This window comes from Pelodiscus sinensis, chromosome 24, assembly GCF_049634645.1.
Source record: "Pelodiscus sinensis isolate JC-2024 chromosome 24, ASM4963464v1, whole genome shotgun sequence".
Taxonomy (NCBI): Eukaryota; Metazoa; Chordata; order Testudines; family Trionychidae; genus Pelodiscus; species Pelodiscus sinensis.
Window position 1 is genome coordinate 19300748 of NC_134734.1, and position 19791 is coordinate 19320538.

Consider the following 19791-nt stretch of genomic DNA (forward strand, 5'->3'; position numbering starts at 1 on the left):
GAGAAAATCCCCCCCCCCCCCCATTTCCCATTTTAAAAAAATAAACAGCTAGAGAAGAGAGGAACATCCTGAACACGACAGCAGCCCAGCTCTGAGTCGTGGGTGTACTCGGTGCAAGTCTGGAGGGGCTCTCCTCGGGTCAATGAGAGAATCGGTCTCGTGGTGCGGCTGAATGGAAGCTGGGTGCTTGGGGGCTCCTTTTAGCAACTGCAAGAGTCCATGTGCCTCCCCCCCGCAGCCCTTCAGATGCACCCCTGTTGCTACAACTCCAGTAGGGCTTTGCAGGAATGGGGCACTGTCGGAGTAGAGATCTGCCCACCCCAGCAGGCCCCGGTGCCGGCGGTTCTGGAACTGGGAAAGGTGGCTCTGTGCTGGGGTAGGGCCCCCCTGTGCCACCCTGTCTGGCATGAAGTAGCTCTGGGGCAGTTTACCCCTGGAACAACTCAGGAAGAGCGAGAAACAGCAGTCAACTCGGGCACGATGGGCTTCGGTGCGGGGGTTCCCCCCGTGGGCCCGCACAGCCTGCCACTCAGAGCAGCGGGAGGCTGAGGAAAAAGCGGATCATTATCTCTGACGAGCGGCTCCCGCACAGAGGGGCTGGCGGGGGACCAGGGTGAGGCGAAGGATATCGCGCCTGGTCTGTGAAAGGGAGAATCCGCTGCTGATGTGCTCCAGCGCAGAAGGCTGAGAACTTTAACGCTCACGGGCAGTCATCGGGCTGAGCTGGCCGGCCAGCCCAGGTGTTCCCCGTGGGGCACCCGTGGGCAGTGGCCTCTTAGCAATGTCCCACGTTCTTTCCCTCAAAGGGGTGTGATTGTGCCAAGTGTTGGCCTCTCCCTGGGGGCTGAGCTTCAGGCGCTTCTCAACCACACTCACTTGATTTGAGAAATTAGTCTCTGTCGCTCTTCCCCTCACAACAATCCGTCCATCCCGTTCCTTTGCTGGGCAATGCACCGACAGGACGGGGGCAGCCTGGGGGCAGTTGTCCGAAGGCAAAGGGCAGGGGGGGAGTGTGTTGCCTGTGATCACATGTTGATCCATAGCAGCCTGGCTACAGATCTGCTGTCTTTCAGGAAGAGGGGCTGATTTCAGCCAGGTCCCAGTGTAGCAGCACCGGTGTCTGCGGGCGGAGACGCAGGCCCATGGGTCTGGGCTCCAGGGCCGGTGGTGGTGGAAAGATAAAAGCCGTGATATCAGCAGGTCTTGGGGCATGGGGTTAGAAATTATAGCTGGCTCCCTGGGCGGCTTCAGGGAAGGCGCAGAGCCACTTGCGATGTGAAGCTCGGCCCTTAGAAGTGATCTAAAATCCACCCCGTCGCAGGGTGTGAAACGTGGGGCGCTTCGTGGGGACGTGGAGGAGGGTCACATTTGGGGTCCTTGCACCCAGGGTTTCCTGAGACACCGCCCCCCTCAAAAAAACCAGTTTCCTGCAGGGTCATCATCATCATGATGGGTGATCTAGGGATTTGTATCCATCCATCTGACATCATTTTCCAAAGTAGCTGGGGAAACTGAGGCACGGGGCAGAGACATGCCCAGGAGTCCCCACGCAGTGCGCTCGCCACTAGGCCACACAGCCACTGGGGCTGCAGCCCCGCCCGTGAATCCCCACCCAGGTCGGTCTGAGATGGAGAAAAAGTCCCGGGGAGTGGAGGGCTGGGGGGAGCGGCAAAGGAGGATCAAACTCTCTGCCTTCCCCGGGGGGAACGTGGAAGGGGAGGCTGCGGCCCCGAGTGAGTGACCACAAAGCAGAGCAGGGCTGGGCTTGCAGGGAATCTCTGCCCGCCGGGTGCTGAGCGCTCTTGAAAAGCTGCCCCTCCGGGCCTGCACCTCCTACTCACCACAGCATGAAGCCCCCGCTTTCCTTGGTGCGGCTCCTGCTCTCCCCTGCCATGGGAAAGGTGCCCAAGGAGCCAGGGCAGCCAGCTGGGATGTGGGCAGCTTAGGGGGGGACGCAACACCCAGCTCTGCCACAGCCTCCCTGTGTGGCCTTGGGCCCATCACTTCCTCTGCTCTCTGATCGTCCTGCCTGAGGGGAGATGGGGACAAACACCAGCAGAGTGCGGGAGGTCTGGAGTGCTGAGGGCCATATCTGTAGCTAGCTACGTGGATCGGGATGTGGTCTGCTCTGCCATGGGCCCTGCCCACCAGCACCACGCCCTGCCCCGGAGGGAGCCACGTCTCGTGGGAGTGCCACAGGCCCTGGGGCGTGGCAAAGGGAAGAGCCCTTGAGTGGGCAGCTCTTGGTTCCTCCCAGACAGCTGCCCCAGCTGTGGGTCCAGGAGGCTGGAGCCCTCTTGCCAGCAGAGGGTGGGACTGATGCCACTCAGGGGTTAAAGAAAGGGGCAGCAGGGGGAGCCTTTAAGAGATGTCTCCCTGCCTCCCGGGGCTGGTTTGGCTCCCCCTACTCGTGGCTCGCTCTGGCAAGAGAGTCCCCAGCTGGCCCGGTGCCTGGTTTTGTCCACAGACGTGTGTGAACCCGCTCCCTAGGGCTGTCAATCGATCGTCAGACCCCCGGCACTCCAAAGACCCGAGGGTGCACCGTGGTCTCTGAGCCCCACGGCCAAGGGTCCGTTCTGAGATCACAGCTGCCGGCCCCGAGGAGACGCCGACTGGCTCCGTGTCTCCGGCTCCTGGGAGGCGGAAGCTGCTCTCGCCTTCTCACCAGCGCGGGAACAGCCTGGCAGAGCCGAGGGTCTTTCATTCTCTTGGCTTCTTTGTACTTCAGTCTCCCCTAGCAATCAGAGCAGACTCCAAACAGCTGGGGCTCCGTCGGGGCATCCAGCCGGGGGAGGCATCGGCCCAAGACCTGAGCATCCGCTGAGCTGCTCGGGACACGACCGTTGGACGGGCATTTCTCATCGCCTTTGCATTCCCACTTTCCATAGCCCTTTGCTGCTCTGCTCCCCCTGGGCACCTCTCTCCCCTGCTCTCCTCCCCACTGTGCCAGGATCCTCCACTGGCCAAGTGCCCGTCTCCCAGAGAGACCCTGGACTGAATGGAGCACAGAGAACGAGCCGGCCCCAAGGCAGTGGTCACCAAGGAGTCGATCGGGATCGACTGGTAGATCTTGGAACCTCTGACAGGTGATCCTGACCCGTTTGGCTGGGAGGCTGTCAAGTGCCGGTACTTCAGCTGCCCCTCTGCCGTACTGCTCCCGCCCTCTGCCTTGGAGGTACCCCTCACCCCTGGGAGCCCCTCCCCCCACCCTGTACCCCATCGCCACAGAGCAGAGGGGGGCAGGGATGGAGAGAGTTTGCTGGCTGCTTTGGGAGTGGTGCCCGGCCAGGGTAGGGGTGAGCCTGCCTTAGCCCCACTGCACCGCCACCCAGGAGCCACCTGTGGTAAGCGGTGCCCAGCTGGAGCTGACATTCCAAACCCTGGCCCCAGTCCTGAACCCCTCCTGCACCCCAAACCCCTGCCCCCAGCCTGATAAAAGGGAGGGAGGGAGGAGGGGCGGGGCCGCAGAGAAAGGGCAGGAAGGAGGCGGGGCCAGGGTGTTTGGGTTTGAGGTAGATCCTGGATTGCACTTAAATTCAAAGTGATCTGCTTAAAAAGGGTGGGGACCCCCGCTCTGAGGCACCGTGGGGCCTCGGGGAAGCTGAAGCCAAGGGAGGTTTTGCTGCTGACTTTGCTGGGAGCAGCATCTGGCCGTGCAATCCGAGGATGCCTGGGCTCCCTCTGCCCTTGAGGGACAGGCCTGGGCAGCCAGAGGACTGGGGAGGCGGCTGTGGGAGGGAGCAGGGGACAAGGGACAGATGGAAACCCCAGCTTCAGGCTCTGCTGGGTCGTGCTAGCTCCTAAGGGTGAACACCCTTGCCCGGGCCCATGGACCAAGCCCTGCTCTGGCCATGTGGCTGGGCTGCCCAGGACTCGATCGGCCAGCCCAGGGAGATGGAAGGGCTCTGGGATTCTTTGCTCTCCATGCTTGGGCCTCTCTCACCTGGTGGCATTTCACGCCCCCCTCTCCGGCTCTCGAGAGGGGGCGGAGGAGGACGAGCAGGGCACAGATCGCTGCGCGAGGACAAAGCCAGGCTGTCGGCAGTGCCTGCGGGGGGCTCCCAGCTGCACCCGGCCTTGGTGGGGCTCGGCAGCCGGGAGCAGGGAGCAGCAGCTGCTGAGGGCATCTGAGGTCAGGGAACGAGGACAGAGGATCCTACAGACTTGCTGGGGAGCTGCTCTCTCTGGGGCTTAGTGAAAAAATCCCTGGGCTGGCATTGTTTTTCCAGAGAGGCCGCATGGCCACGGGACAGGCCTGGAGGCCAGGGGAAGCCACTGCCCACCCCCGTGCCTCAGTTTACCCCCTCCTGGTCTGGTGAGACCCATCTTCTAAACCTTAGACCACACTCCCTCCCACCGCCAGAAACAGACCCCAGGGGTCCTGCCTCCTGAGCCCCTCTTCTAATTTGGCCTCATTCTCCCCTACCCATCCGCTCCACTGCGCGCGAATGGAACGGCCCCTGCTCGAAGATAGAAACGTGCCCGGGGAAGCCAGGCCTTCCCCCCCTCCCCCCCCCCCGGCAAGGCTCTGAGCATGCCAGCCCCAGGCGAGGCAGAAGTAGGAATTCTGGGCATGAAGCCTCAAGTGACTCTGCCTTTCTCTGCATAGCTTGGGCACTGCGGGGCCCAGTCCAGCTCATGCTCCGAGCCAGCTCCTACCCTGTGTTACGGGGTGCCAGCCCCACTCGGCCTCTGCTCTCGCAGTCCCTCAGCTGGGTCCCCGCCACGCAAGAGCGACTGAGGCGAAAGCCGTCCGAAGTGCTCTGGGATTACAGAGATGGGCGCCCGGTGGGAACCAGACCGGGGTGGACTGGTTTCAGTCGGCTGGTTTTTAGCTCCCGAGTCTGTAAGCAAGCAGCTAGGTCATTTCTAATTAGCCAGGAGATAACGAGAGGGGGAGGGGAGAGACTCCGGCGCAGAGCGAATGGCAGGGCAAAGAATTTCCACGCACCGTGCTTTGGATTTCAGGCTCGGGTTCCGTCCCCGGGCGCTCTGAGCACTTGAAGGGTTTCTTGTGGCTACGGATCGTCTGTGCGGCAGTCGCCCCAATGGGCCCTAGTCACAGAGCAGCCTCCTGTTGTGCCCGGCGCGGCGGCCCGGATACATTGTAAGCTGCAGAAGATGAACATACCCAAATGGCTCTGTAGGAAGCTGGTTTGCATTTTCCAATGGGGGTCAACCCAGATTGGGCTGTACGTTGTTTAACCAGGGACTGGCTCGCCCAGCACGGAAATGCAGCTGCTTCTGGGGTGGAAGGGTCGCAGCTTCCCCTACCATGAACCACGTGAGATAATGGGGGTGCAGGGGAGAGAGATGGGGGCTTATTCCCCACCATCCAGATTAACTGCCCAGCGCCCTCCCGGACAATTCACTGAATTGCCACTGGGGATATGGAGAGAGAAGACAGCCACCCACAAGTAAAAGGGCATCTATCTGTCCATTCCCATTCACATCCTCATTCACACCCCTCCATCTGTCTGTCCCCTTAAGCATCCTTCTATTTCTCCCCATTCACACCCCTCTATGTATCCATCCCCATGCACACCCCTGTGTCTCCTCTTCACACCCCTTTATCCAGACCCATGCACACCCCTGTGTCTCCTCTTCACACCCCTTTATCCAGACCCATGCACAACCCTGTGTCTCCTATTCACACCCCTCTATCCATCCCCATGCACACCCCTGTGTCTCCTATTCACACCCCTCTATCCAGACCCATGCACAACCCTGTGTCTCCTATTCACACCCCTCTATGTATCCATCCCCATGCACACCCCTGTGTCTCCTATTCACACCCCTCTATCCAGACCCATGCACAACCCTGTGTCTCCTATTCACACCCCTCTATGTATCCAGACCCATGCACACCCGTGTCTTCTCTTCACACCCCTCTATCCAGACCCATGCACACCCCTGTGTCTCCTATTCACACCCCTCTATCCAGACCCATGCACAACCCTGTGTCTCCTATTCACACCCCTCTATCCAGACCCATGCACAACCCTGTGTCTCCTATTCACACCCCTCTATCCATCCCCATGCACACCCCTGTGTCTCCTATTCACACCCCTCTATCCAGACCCATGCACAACCCTGTGTCTCCTATTCACACCCCTCTATCCAGACCCATGCACAACCCTGTGTCTCCTATTCACACCTCTCTATGTATCCAGACCCATGCACACCCGTGTCTTCTCTTCACACCCCTCTATCCAGACCCATGCACACCCCTGTGTCTCCTATTCACACCCCTCTATCCAGACCCATGCACAACCCTGTGTCTCCTATTCACACCCCTCTATCCATCCCCATGCACACCCCTGTGTCTCCTATTCACACCCCTCTATCCAGACCCATGCACACCCCTGTGTCTATTTCATTCACACCCATCTGTCCACCTCCAGGCATTTCCATGCCATACCCCTCTCAGGGATGGCCCCAGCAGTGTAGGATCTGCCCTTCTTTCCTGCCGCAGCCCAGTGGCCCCTTCCAGCTGGTCTCCAGCCCGTTCACGACTTCCATGTCAGGGACATCTATTGCATGGGTCATAGTCCCTCTACTCCCAGCAGCTAATGGAGAGCGGGCTGGGTAGGCAGGCCCACTCCTTGCTACCCCACTACTCCTCGTGCAGCTGCGTTGGTTGCAGTGTTCTCACAGCAGGGTCCATTTGTCCTCTGCCCCTAACCACCCCACGCCCCAGCTGGTTTCTCCACCCAGTGGCCCGTCTCCATCCTTGAGGACGGAGCGGCTGGGATGCTGGCCAGCCGCCTTGGGCTCCCTCCCCCCAGCCCCTTGTGGGGAGCAGGCCCGGAGCTGGGATAAAAGAAGCAGGCGCCTGCACTCGCTGACAGTTCGGACCCCCCCCCTTCCCTGCGGAGCTGCCCGTCCTCTCCGTCCCTGGCTGAAGCAGACAGATGGTGACCCCAAGGGACTCCAGAGCCCTTGAAGGAGTGTAATGAATGCCCGGGACTTTGCAATTTAAAATCCTCACCAATTAAGACGGCAGCTAGAGAGCTTGGAGGCGGGGAGGCCACTCCCGCTTTGTTCAAGAATGTCTCCCCATTGAGATAATACCCCCCCCCCGAACCAGAGGGGCGCTAAGCACTCTCAGTCATGTTTGGCAGGGCTGCTTGTGGGGTCCCAGACTGCCAGGGATAAAGAGGGTGAAACAGAGGACAGAATATGGATTCCACGCTCTGCCCGGCCATCTTCCTTTGTCTCTTGGTCTCTTCTTCGCCCCTTTTTTATCCCTCCCTTCCCTTATTCTCTCTCTCTCTCTCTCTCTCGTTCCTTGAGTGGGGCAGGAAATTCTTCCCCCACTCCCTGGGAAATTTCAAAATGGTTCATTTTGTGTCTCCATTTTGGGAGGGCTTTGTAGGGAAAACCCGCTGGGTTGCTTCCCAGTTGTTGGCTCATGAGATGTTCCAGTAGCTTCAAGTTCAACATCTTTGGAGTGTTCCATGAAAGCCGGAAAATCTTCCATGAGCAAAAATATTTGGGGGAGGGGGGATTTCTTTTTGTTAAAGGCCACTTTCCACACACACTCCAGCATGTTTTTTGATGGAAAACATTTGCCCGACTCTGCTGCTTATAATAACCTTTGCTTGTCTCTGTTTCTCTCTCTATCTTCTTGGCTTTCCATAGCTCTCGGCTCGTCTTTCTGTCCTTCAGGCTCTTTCTTTCTTTCTTTCTTTCTTTCTTTCCACACTGGATGCCTAGATAACCAGCCCTCTTGCCATCTCTCCACCACCCCTGGAACGCAAGTTTCTCCAGAACTAGGGGAAGAAACAGCCCCACCCCACCTTCCCCCTTTGCCACGCTGTAGGCAATGCCTGTTTGCCAGCTCTCCAGCAGCTGGCATTGGGCACATCTGCCAGCTGGGCCTGAACCCACGGTGCCTCGGGGAGCCGTGCACTGCACTGAACCCAGCGTGTCATAGTTCTCCAGCTACGGGCAAAGGAGTCCAGAGCCAAATCCATCGGGACACGAGGCCCGAGAGACAAGACGGGGAGAGGAGAGAGGTGCAGGGGTTGAGGAGGGTGGGGGAAGGGAGTCAGGCATTCTATCCCCAGCTCTCGGAGGGCCCTTTCTCTAAGGAGCTCCAGGCCTCCTGCTCTCTGGGTAGCGGTGGAAGCTGCCAGTCGTAGAGCGGCAGCCTCCCTTGGCACTAGACCCAGCTGGGCCCTGCCCTGCCATTGACCGCCACTCCCCCCCCCCCCCCAATGCCCTTCTAAGCCACTCTTGGCTACAGCAGCTGTTTCCTCTTTTAGACCACGGGGCACTTTCTGACCCACTTTTCTCAGTCGTCCCTCGCGGAGCATGGAGCGCAGGCCTCCGTGGTGCCAGGCCCCCCGTGTGGAATGAAACACGGCTGGTGGCTAGGGGCATCAAGGGGCTGCACTGGTGACAAGAGCTGGGGACACTGGTGACTAGCGCTGGGAGCCAAGGTTCCTGGCTTGCATGCCCAGGGCTATTTTCTGGTGACTAGAGCAGCAGGGCTGGGATTCAGGACTCCTCAGCAGCTTTCCCAGCGCGAGGGAGGACGTGTGTGGGGGGGGTGAGACCACTGGCCTGGCGCCAGGACTCCCGGCCGTCCTTCGGAACCACGTCCCTGCCACGCTCCTCGCCTCGGTTTCCCTCATTGGCCAAAAGGGGCTTCACCCTTCCCTGCTGCTCAGCGGGGTGGGGGAAGCGGAATGAACGGTTGCAAAGCGCGCTGAGTGGGCGAGCAGAGCGATCCCCTACCCCCGCCGCCCAGCCTGAAGCGCACCGAGCGGCTCCAAAGCAGGACCATGCCAGGGGCACTGCGGACCCTGGCACAGGTGCTGCCAGGCTGAGGAAGGCCGGGTCCAAAGATCCCCAGCCGCACCACATGCTGGAAAGGCCACACAGCAGAAGGCCCCAGAGCCAAACGTGCCTTTTGAGTGTTAGGAACCCAAAGGGGGCAAGGTGACGGTGCCCCTGTGTGTGTGGCACAGCGGGAAAGACTCACCCAGCATTGCTCATTTGTGGCTGTCCTACCTAGAGCTGTGGTCTGAGGACTTTGGGCCTGCGGCCTGCTCCGCTCAACACAGACCTTTCCACCCACGATGACCAAATGGGTGCAGGAGGGGTGGAAGGTGGGTTGTTGGCCTGGAGGGGGTGTGGGAGGGTGATGGGGGTCTGGGCTTGATGGCGGCGTTTACCTGGTTCCATGCCTCCCGCCACGCTCAGGTACCTCCCCCCGCTGCTCCCATTGGCTGTGATTCCAGCCAATGGGAAAGCAGAGAAAGCCTCCAGGTGATCCGTTTCCTGCACTGCAGTTCCCCCAGCTGGGGGGTAGGGAGTCAAGGCTGGAGTGCCTGCTCAGCCTCCCCACTGCAGGTGGGGGTGAGCCCCAAGCCTGCAACCCACCTGCAAGAGTGTCATGGGTCCACAGACCCCACTTTGAGAACCACTGTCCCAGGGGAGCTGCGGCAGCAGGTCGGGTTGGTCGGTGGGATTAATCAAGAGAGCGTTCTAGGCAGCAGGGCATTTAACCGCACGGAAATGGGAAGGAGGGGTGGGATGGAGGTGTGTTATTGATAGAAACACACGGAGGCGCAGCTGAGGTCAGAACTTAGAGCCTCGAGGTGCCAGGCGCTGCTGAGTCCCCCAGTCTGATTAAAGCCTGCAGACCTGAAGTCTGTGTTTATTGCAGCGGCAGAGTGGGGCGATTTTCCCTCTAGGGACTTGCTTTGGATTTTGCGTTGGGGCGATGCTGTTCTGTGGTCCCTTTACGTCCATCCAAGAGCTCGACACCCACCAGAGCCTAGGGCCGAACCCCCAGCGCATTTCCTTTCCGAGGTCGCGCGCTGGGAATCTCGTTTGTATTCCGGACCGAGTGCCAGGACGAGCGAATGGCTTTGGCACGAGGCGGGGAAGGAAGTTTTGAGCCCAGGACGTGGTGACATTTGACTGATTTTTTTTAATAATAATGCAGAGAAGGCTGAGGCGAGATGGATTTCAACTGGCTAAATCCTCCGAATGAAACCTCCCGCCTGCAGCCTTGTGTTGGGACAGGAAAAGAGGGGGACGAAGGGGGAGGGACCGGGACTCAGGGCGCCAGGGCTCTATTCCCAATGGGCTGTTAGGGGACTAGTGGTTAGAGCCAGGGACTGAGAGCCAGGTCTCCTGGCTTCCGTTCTGACCTCTGCCAGGCGGCTCTTTGGGGTGGGTGCCTGACCAGCCTCAGCCCTGGGTCACTAGGCCAAAGGGGTGCGGCAGACGGGCCCTGGCATGAGCATCTCTGACATGCCTCTTCGAGAGAGGAGTGTGGTGCACTGAGAACGTTAAGCCAGAGGGGAGGCAGTGGGAAGAGCTCACACCAGGGAACCTCGCAGAACCAGCCTTGGGATCAGCCACTTCTACAGGTCCCAGCTCCTCCGGGATTGGAGGCCCCACCCCTGTCGGGGGGAGGTTCCCAAGGATACAGCCTGGAGACACAGAGGATACCCGAGTGTCTGAGATGCCAAGACGGGCTGTATTGCCGGATATTGCCCCTGCAGGCCAGGGAAGGCTCTGTTCGATGCCACTGGCAGCTCCCTGTGGTGCGGGGTTGACCTGTCACTCCTTTCGTTAGCTGGGTTTCCCCATCACCTGCCCCAGCCATCCCCCCTGCCCCTGGCATGTGCACAGGGCCCTGCCTCATTAGCATATGCAAATGCTATTTTGCATAGGACAATATGCAGCTCCTGTATTTTCCCCCTCTGGCTCAAGCTCCTGGAATGTGCTACGGCCTTTGGAAAGTCCCTGGGGGCTCAGACATCCTGGGGGCTCCCACCTGAATCGCTAGATGGGGCCCCTGATGGGGGCTACTATCTGCCCCATGCCTGGCCACACACCCCACTTGGTGCATTAATGGCCCACAGGAGAAGGGTGTTCCTGGCCCTCTCTGTGCCCCCTGCCTGCACGGTCAGTTTCGGCCCCAACTCGGCAAGCTTGGGGCCTCTGCTTGGAGGGCTGCGGGTGGGTCGTGACGCCCAACAGGCCTGGGTCTGGGGAGTCACTTCCGGGCAGGGCTTGTGCTCAAGAATGCAGGACAAGGCAGCCAGGGGAACCCCAACCCGAGGTGGGGTGCAGGGTGGGGGCTACCAAAGCTAGTGAGGGCCTGGGGTGTTGGTCCCATGACTGGGACATGTGGCGTCTGGGTTCAACTCCCTGCCGTGACTTGCTAGGTGCCCTCGGATGAGACTTTATTCCTGTCTGGGCCTCAGTTCCCCATCTGAGCAGCCAGGGACCATCTCTGACAGGCCAGAGCCTGGCCCAGCGGGGCCCTGATCTCCACAGGCATCCCCGGTGTCGCACTAATACGGCGGGTTTCAAACGTATTTTCTTTTGACCCAGATGAAGAAAATCGCTGAGGCCGCGACCCAACAGGATATGACTGGTATGTGGGCCCCAGGCTGGGGCGGAGGATGGGAGCTTTGGGGGTGTGGAGGGCGGGGCCCAGCTGGGGAGGGGGGCAGGGCTGGGGCAGGAGGGGCTTCCCTTGAGCGGCGCCCGGTCAGTGGTGCAGTGGTGGGGCTAAGGCGGCTTCCTGCCTCTCCTGGCACCGCAGACCAAGCTGCCCCCAGAAGCAGACGGCCGCAGGTTCCCAACCAATGGGGGTGCGGCGCTAGTGCTCGGGGCAGGGGCAGTGGGCGGAGCCCTGTGTGCTCCTCCCTCCCCTGACCTGAGCCGGGCCTGCTGCCGGCCACTTCTGGGGTGCAGCGCAGTCTGCGGTGCCAGGACAGGCAGGGAGCTGCCTTAGCCCCCCTGTTGCTCACCTGATCCCCCTGTAGCCACAAGACCCAGCGCCCGACACCCCCCCTCCCCCCAGTACTGGGTCGGGACCCCTGATTTGAAAACCCCTGGTCTAATGCACCTAATGGAATAGGGGGCGGAGGAGAAGATGGGAGCTAATGTCCTGCTCTGAGACTGTGCCGAGACCCTGGATCCAAACTCAGAGGGCCCCTCCCTCCGCCCCCCGGGCAAGCAGGGAATGTGACATTCACACCCGTACACCCCTTCAGCAGCCCAGGGTTTGCCGCCAACGTCAGGTCCATCTCCAGTGGATGCGGAAAGGCCCATGGAGCGGCTGGTTTTCAATCCACGGGCAACCTTGGAATTTTCCTCCAGGGTAGATTGGCAGAGGCCCTGGAGGTTTTTCGCCTTCCTCTGTAGCATTGGGCACAGATCACAGCTGGAGGACTCTCTGCATGTTGGCTCCTTCAAAGTATTTGAATGCTTCAATATCTTTGATATAGGTGAGAGGATTATTCTAGGAGGGGTGGTTGAGATTCTGTGGCCTGCACTGTGCAGGGGGTCAGACTAGATGATCATAATGGTCCCTTCTGACCTTAAAGTCTATGAGTCTATGAGTCTATGAGGGTTCGTTCAAGCCCGGGACCCTGACTGGGTCTGCACAGGATTGTCTGTCTCCAGGGCTCTGTCCAGGCTGCCTGGAAATGTCTCGAGCAACGCGGCTTCCACCACTTCCCCTGCTGGCTTTGCCAACCTCCAGAAATAGCAGCAGCGGCAGATGCATCTTGGGAGATGAGGGCTTTCAGAGCAGGCAGCCAGCTGGTGCTAATGTGACTTACCAGTGAGCTGGAGGTGAAACTCCGGGATGCGTTGTCCGGGCCGTGGGCAGCGGCTGTTCAGTGTTACCGGGGCGGTCAGGCCCTGGAAGAAACCCGTGGGGGGAGGAGGGTTAAAAGGGACTCCCTTCTCTCCAGCCAACCCTCACGGTTCGCAAGCTCCCAAGAGCTTTGGGATCTCAGGCTGATATTTGCAGTAAGAGTCAAGCCATGTGTCGGCCCCTGGACACATGGCCTAATTTCCAGCACGCGTGTGGCTCCCTGGGAAGTCATCAGGAGTAGCTGGATCAGGCCCCTGACTGAGGTGCGGACAGCTGAGGGGATGGGGGTGGGTCGCGCTAGCAGCCTGTGTTGGGAAATGTTGGCGCGTGTTATCAGTACCAGAAAGGGATCCGTCTCCACGGGCTGCCTTGACTGGAAAGGGATAAAAGATGGTCCCATAGTTAATACCCTGAGCTAGGACTCCAGGGATCTTGGGTCATTCCCCTGTCTGGCTACTGAATCCCCATCACTTAACATGATCTGTCTTAGAGGCCAGACCAATGGCCCTTCTAGCCCAATGTCCTGCCTCTGACCGGGGCCAGTACCAAAGGGAATGAACAGAACAAGGAGCACTAATGGAGTAAGCCACCCCGTCTACCCCTCCTAATCTCTGGCAGTTTGGGGCCACCCCAGAACTTAAGGTTGCATCCTTGACCATCGTGGCTAATAGCCTTTGATGGACCTGTCGTCCCGTGTTCTTTTGTGAATGCAGTCATTGAGATGGGGGCCCTGAAGGCAGCCATGATATCTCCTGGCAAGGGGCAATGAGTTCCACAGGTTAACTGTGCTTAGTGTGCAAAAGTACATCCTCTTGTTTGCATGAAACCTGCAGAACAGGGTAAATAGCACTTGCTCAGGCAGTACCTCTATTCCTTAGCTGTACAAGAGGGATAGTCAATCTACGTGGCTATTAAGAATGTAAGTTCTTTGGGAAAGGGATTGTCTCTTACTTTGTGTCTGGCCAGTGCCTGGCCCCTGATCTCAGCTACTCTGTATCTGGGCAGCGCCCGGCACGATGGGCCCTGGGATTATTCTGTGTCTAGGCAGTGCCCGGCACGAGGGGCCCTGATCTCGGTTACACTGTGTCCGGGTAGCTCCTGTCACGATGGGGCCCTGATCTTGGTTACTCTGTGTCTGGATAGCGCCTGGCATGATGGAGCCCTGATCTCGGTTACTCTGTGTCTAGGCAGCGCCTGGCACAATGGGGCCCTGATCTCGGTTACTCTGTGTCCGGGTAGCGCCTGTCACAATGGGGCCTTGATCTCGGTTACCCTGTGTCTGGGCGGCACCTGTCACGATGGGGCCCTGATCTCGGTTACTCTGTGTCCGGGTAGCGCCTGTCACAATGGGGCCTTGATCTCGGTTACCCTGTGTCTGGGCGGCACCTGTCACGATGGGGCCCTGATCTCGGTTACTCTGTGTCCGGGTAGCGCCTGTCACGATGGGGCCTTGATCTCGGTTACTCTGTGTCTGGGCGGCACCTGTCACGATGGGGCCCTGATCTCGGTTACTCTGTGTCCGGGTAGCGCCTGTCACAATGGGGCCTTGATCTCGGTTACCCTGTGTCTGGGCGGCACCTGTCACGATGGGGCCCTGATCTCGGTTACTCTGTGTCTGGGTAGCTCCTGTCATGATGGGGCCCTGATCTCGGTTACCCTGTGTCCGGGTAGCGCCTGTCACGATGGGGCCCTGATCTCGGTTACTCTGTGTCTGGGCGGCACCTGTCACGATGGGGCCCTGATCTCGGTTACTCTGTGTCTGGGTAGCTCCTGTCATGATGGGGCCCTGATCTCGGTTACTCTGTGTCTGGGCAGCACCTGGCACGATGGGGCCCTGATCTCGGTTACTCTGTGTCTAGGCAGCACCTGTCACGATGGGGCCCTGATCTCGGTTACTCTGTGTCTGGGCAGTGCTACACACAACAAGGGCCTGATCTCTAGGCAGTGCTGTGATACAAATAATAGCCAACATGATCACTCCTCGTTATGTCTGTGTTTCCACACCTCTAAAATCCAGGTGCTGCTATTTACCGTTGGGTCCTTCCCTTATAAGGTGGCCCTGCCTCTGCAGAGGGGTGTTTACATGGAAAGTAATTCCAGAATTGATTTGGTGTGGGAGGGAGTTTTTGGTTTGGAATCTTTTGCCTTGCCCGCTGCTGCTTGCCTGCCATTTCTAATTCATTGACCAAAAAATCCGGAGGACTAGCTCTTTGGGCAGGTGCTGTCTTTCTGCACTGGGTTTGTCCAGCACCGAGCACTCTGCCTGGCTGGCCCATCTCTTGGGCTCCTAGACAGTACCACAATGCACGACACAGCTAATGAGCTATAGTGATTAATGGGAGTCATAAATACAACTCCCCAAGGGATGCTTGTACGGAAAAGTCCTTTTCCAAAAGCTCTCTCAACGTCACGTTATTAGGGCCAGATCCCCAACGGGTGTAAATTAGCAAGGGCTCCGTCAGACGGGCTGGCCCGGGTTTGTTTTATTGATGAGATTCTATGGAAATGGAAGAAACACGGTTCAGGGAAAAGTGAAAAATACGTTCAGTGCATTAAAAAAAGGCATCCATCACGTCTGTTTCTTTGCATTGCTGTCCTTGCTCCGAGGGGCTAGTCTCAACACACATCGCTCTGAATTCCTTTGGGGCTTCAGCCCTCTTACCTAAGGGCCTGTAGCGCCCTTGGATTGCCCCCTTGTGGTAGGGGGCGGTGCTGCAAGGGGTCCTTGTCTCTGGCACCTCCTGCTGGCTGACCTTGCAGCCAGGGGCTGGAGAGAAGGAGAAAGTGCCCCTTTTCTCCAGCTGCCAGCTGCACCTGCTCCTTCACAGGGCTGGCCTGTGCGTGTGCCATTCGCTGCCTCCTGGTAAGCAGGGCCTGGGTGCAACCTGGGGGCGGGGGGAGCTGCTGGAACTGATGCTGAGCCCACTAGGGTTGGAAGGCAGCCAGAGCTCAGAGCCCACAGGGAGGAGAGCCGGGGGGAGGGCGGGGGGGGGGGGGACGGCTCTCCACCTACCTCCTCATCCTCTTCTAACCAAACCTGCCTTTCCTCAAGCACCCGCATTCTGGGTTAAATACAAAAACCGATTTCTGCTCGTTTTCATTGCAGATTTCGTCACCATTGTGAGTTAAACAAGGGCTTGTGCGGGCTAGCCTGGGGACCGAACTCCCACTTATGGGGCTGTTTCTATGGGAAAATGCATTTTGAGTTCCAAACAACCGACTTCCAAACTTTTGGAACACAACCTGTCTGTAAGTTGGGGGTTTCCTGGGTGGTTTATGGTACCGTAGCCTCTAGAGCAGTGTGTCTCAACCAGTGGTGCGAGTATCCTGAGGGGTACTTGAGAGAAGTCTGGGGGGTACGTCAACACAACTGAAATCTGGAGAAAACTGAATTTTTGTTTTAAGTTTTACAGCGCTTAATTATTTTTGGACTTTTTACACCCAAAAATATCATCGCCTGCCTGGCTATGATGAAGTTGTTTAAATCAATGCATTGCAATGGTAGACACAAATTGTGTGTGTCTGAAAACTGTAGGTACTGGGGGAGCTTATAATTTTTTAAAGGGGTACTTTATAAAAAGAGGTTGAGAAACTCTGCTCTAGAGGCCACCGCTGAAATCGGAGCCTGTGCATGTACAGGGAGAAATATTCCCCATCCAGCTGAGCCTCCAGTCCAAATGCACCAGCCTGACAAAGGTAGGACCATGTTCTCTGCTTTACAGCTGCCGGGTCAAGTGATTTGCCCAAGATTACCCAGGAAGTCTGTGGCGGAGAGCAGAATGGATTCCCTGTTCAACATCTACCCACTAATCCAACCCCTCTGGCAGCCTGGTACCTAACGCAGAGTCAGCCAGGCACCCTGTGTTAAGGACCGTGGGGGTGTGCAGGTGCGGACCTGTTCATGTTGGTTCCTCCCCCCAAACACCTGCCTTATTCTTGGGCAGAAGGTTAAAGTGGGGGGGGGGGAGGAGGAACTGGAACAAAGTGTGTAACAAAGTGTGTAGTGGGGGTGATGAGAGCCACTGAGCCAAACTCTTAACCCTGTATATGCTGGAAACCACTTCAACCGTGGGGACAGCATCCCCTCCCTCTCACCCCCTCCCTTTAGTCCAGCTGTGAGTGGAAGGGGGATTGCAATGATCTCACAACAGGGCCAGGAGTTGTGGTCCTGTGATCAGTCTTTAATCTGGACCTGCTGCCTGTCCAAACACACGTACCCTTCCCCCCCACACACACACCCCATGTATGATCCCTCTGACAGCCCCCCCCCCCCCCCCGACAGTCCCTGCACCAGCCCCGGCTCCAGTCCCTGTGGCTTCTGTGGAAAGCGAAGCAACAACCTCTTCATAAAAAGTCCTCCTGAAGGACACACCCGTGGCCATCAGAAATGACTCCTAACCCCTCCAGTGCCCTAGCACGTCCCTCCAGCTCTGGGTGCAGAAAGCAGCCGGCCGGGGGCACAGGCCACGGCTGGCGTTCCTGTGTGCGTAGCAAGGCAGAGGCTTCGTCCCCGCCCCGAAAGCCATGGCTCCATGACCAGAATTCGATAAAGCTGATTAACCAGGAAAGTCTCCTCCCACCGCTTAGCCACCCCCTCCCTCCCATCCCTGGCTGTCAGGCCAGCCCAGCGCAAGAGCCAATTTCCGCTCTCCCCAGCTACATATTTCTGCCTCTGGGCCTAAGGAAAAACATCATAATCACCACCCGTTCCTGACTCCTGGGGGACAGTCCATTGTCTCTGGCTAAGGAAACGGGGGGGGGGGGGGGTGGCAAAATAAAATGCCCTGATTTCCAACCCCTTGGGAAAATTGCAGAAGCAAAACAATTCTTTGAAAGCCCGATGCAATGTGAAGGGTGAGGCGCCCGTGCACGGCCTGCGAGAATTTCGCTGCCGCCGCTGCACAAGGGGGGCTGGGGAGCTGGCACACGTCACCTCCTCTTTGTGTGTGAGAGGCAGCCTGTGCCACAAAGCATTTGCAAGGCAGCAACTGGGTGTCTGAGGACAGGGGCAGGGGTTAAGGGACGGGCCAGCGGATGTGTATCTCCGGGTTCTTCATATGTGTGTGTGCATGTATACATGCATGGCCACGGCATAACGGCTGTGTGTTCGAGTGGCTGGAGGGGTGGCTGGGTGGGTGCATATGGGGGTGGAGAGGTAGTTGGGTAGGTGTGGGGGTGGAGGGGTGGGTGCATAGGGGTTGGAGGGGTGGCTGGATGGGTGCATACGGGGCTGGAAGGGTGGCTGGGTGAATGTGGGTGGTGGAGGGGTGGCTGAGTGGGTACATATGGGGTGGAGGGGTGGCTGGGTGGGGGTCGGGATGGAGGAGTGGCTGGGTAATGTGGGGGTGGAGGGGTGGCTGAGTGGGTGCATATGGGGGTGGAGGGGTAGTTGAGTGGGGGTGAGGGTGGGGGATGGAGGGGTGGCTGGGTGGGTGCGTATGGGGTGGAGGGGTGGCTGGGTGGGTGTGGGGGATGGAGGGGTAGTTGGGTGGGTGGGGGGGTGGCTGGGTGGGTGTGGGGGATGGAGGGGTGGCTGGGTGGGTGCGTATGGGGTGGGGGGGTGGCTGGGTGGGTGTGGGGGATGGAGGGGTAGTTGGGTGAGTGTGGGGGATGGAGGGGTGGCTCGGTGGGTGCGTATGGGGGTGGAGGGGTGGTGTATGGGGGACGGATCTGATGTCACTCAACAGAGATGAATTGAGAGCTATGACCCTTTAAAATAAATGATCGGGGGCTATTTGGGATTGGCTGGTTTGTTGCCTGCGTTTCCAAAAGGCCCCTTCTTTGTATTTGTAGCAGCCAGCGAGGGAGGCCTACAAGCCCCAGATCATTTCTCTGAAACCCACTTCCCACAGCTGCCAGCTCCCAGCAGGGCGTCTCTCTGCCTCTGTTGCTATGATTTGATTAGGATTTAAATCCTGTGTCTGTCTGCAGCATGTACACGTCTCGGGGGTGTAAATCTCCTTTATGTGTGTGTTGCCATGTGTCTGTATCACTAGCTGTCTGGGAGTTGTTGCAAATCTGTGTGTGTACCTTTGTGTGTGTTGTTGCTGTGTGTGGATTGCTTCTTTATACGTGTGTGTTGCTGCATGTCTGTCCCTGTGTGTATGTTTGAGTGCACATCTGTGGGTGTAGCTGTGTGTATGTGTATAGCTGTGTTGGTGCACATCTATGTGTGTAGCTGTGTGTGTGTAGAGCTGTGTTTGGGTGTGTATCTGTGTGTGCACACATCTGTCTGTGCAGCTGTGTTTATATGTGTATGCACATCTATGTGTGTAGCAGTGTTAGCACACATCTTTTTGTGTCATTTAATGTGTGTGTGCATATCTGGGTGTGTAGCTCAATGTGTCTATGAGTGTGGGCATGCACATCTGTGTGTGTGCACATCTATGTGTGTAGCTGTGTGTAAGCACACATCTGCGTGTGTAGCCAGGTGTGTGTGCACACATCTGTGTATGTAGCCGGGAAGGATGTTGTGCACACATCTGTGTGTGTAGCTCAGTGTGTTTACCTGTGTGTGCATGCACGCATCTATGTGTGTAGCTGGGTGTATGTGCACACATCTCTGTGTGTAGCTGGGTGTATGTGCACACATCTATGTGTGTAGCTGGGTATATGTGCACGCATCTCTGTGTGTAGCTGGGTGTATGTGCACACATCTCTGTGTGTAGCTGGGTGTATGTGCATGCATCTCTGTGTGTGTGTGTGCACACATCTCTGTGTGTAGCTGGGTGTATGTGCACACATCTCTGTGTGTAGCTGGGTGTATGTGCACACATCTCTGTGTGTAGCTGGTGTGTGTGTGCACACATCTCTGTGTGTAGCTGGGTGTATGTGCACACATCTCTGTGTGTAGCTGGTGTGTGTGTGCACACATCTCTGTGTGTAGCTGGGTGTATGTGCACACATCTCTGTGTGTAGCTGGTGTGTGTGTGCACATCTCTGTGTGTAGCTGGTGTGTGTGCACACATCTCTGTGTGTAGCTGGGTGTATGTGCACACATCTCTGTGTGTAGCTGGTGTGTGTGCACACATCTCTGTGTGTAGCTGGTGTGTGTGTGCACACATCTCTGTGTGTAGCTGGTGTGTGTGCACACATCTCTGCGTGTAGCTGGTGTGTGTGTGCACACATCTCTGTGTGTAGCTGGGTGTATG

General features: G+C 58.0%; 1 long non-coding RNA gene across 1 annotated transcript; it reads right to left on the reverse strand.

Annotated features, from left to right (window-relative positions):
• Window positions 1-4882: 4882 nt before the first annotated feature.
• On the reverse strand, window positions 4883-14046 carry LOC142819472 (uncharacterized). The gene is made up of 3 exons (XR_012897390.1): window positions 13931-14046; window positions 12603-12684; window positions 4883-5112 (listed from the first exon to the last, which is right to left on the reverse strand). It is a non-coding gene; the product is annotated as an uncharacterized LOC142819472 (long non-coding RNA).
• Window positions 14047-19791: the final 5745 nt, after the last annotated feature.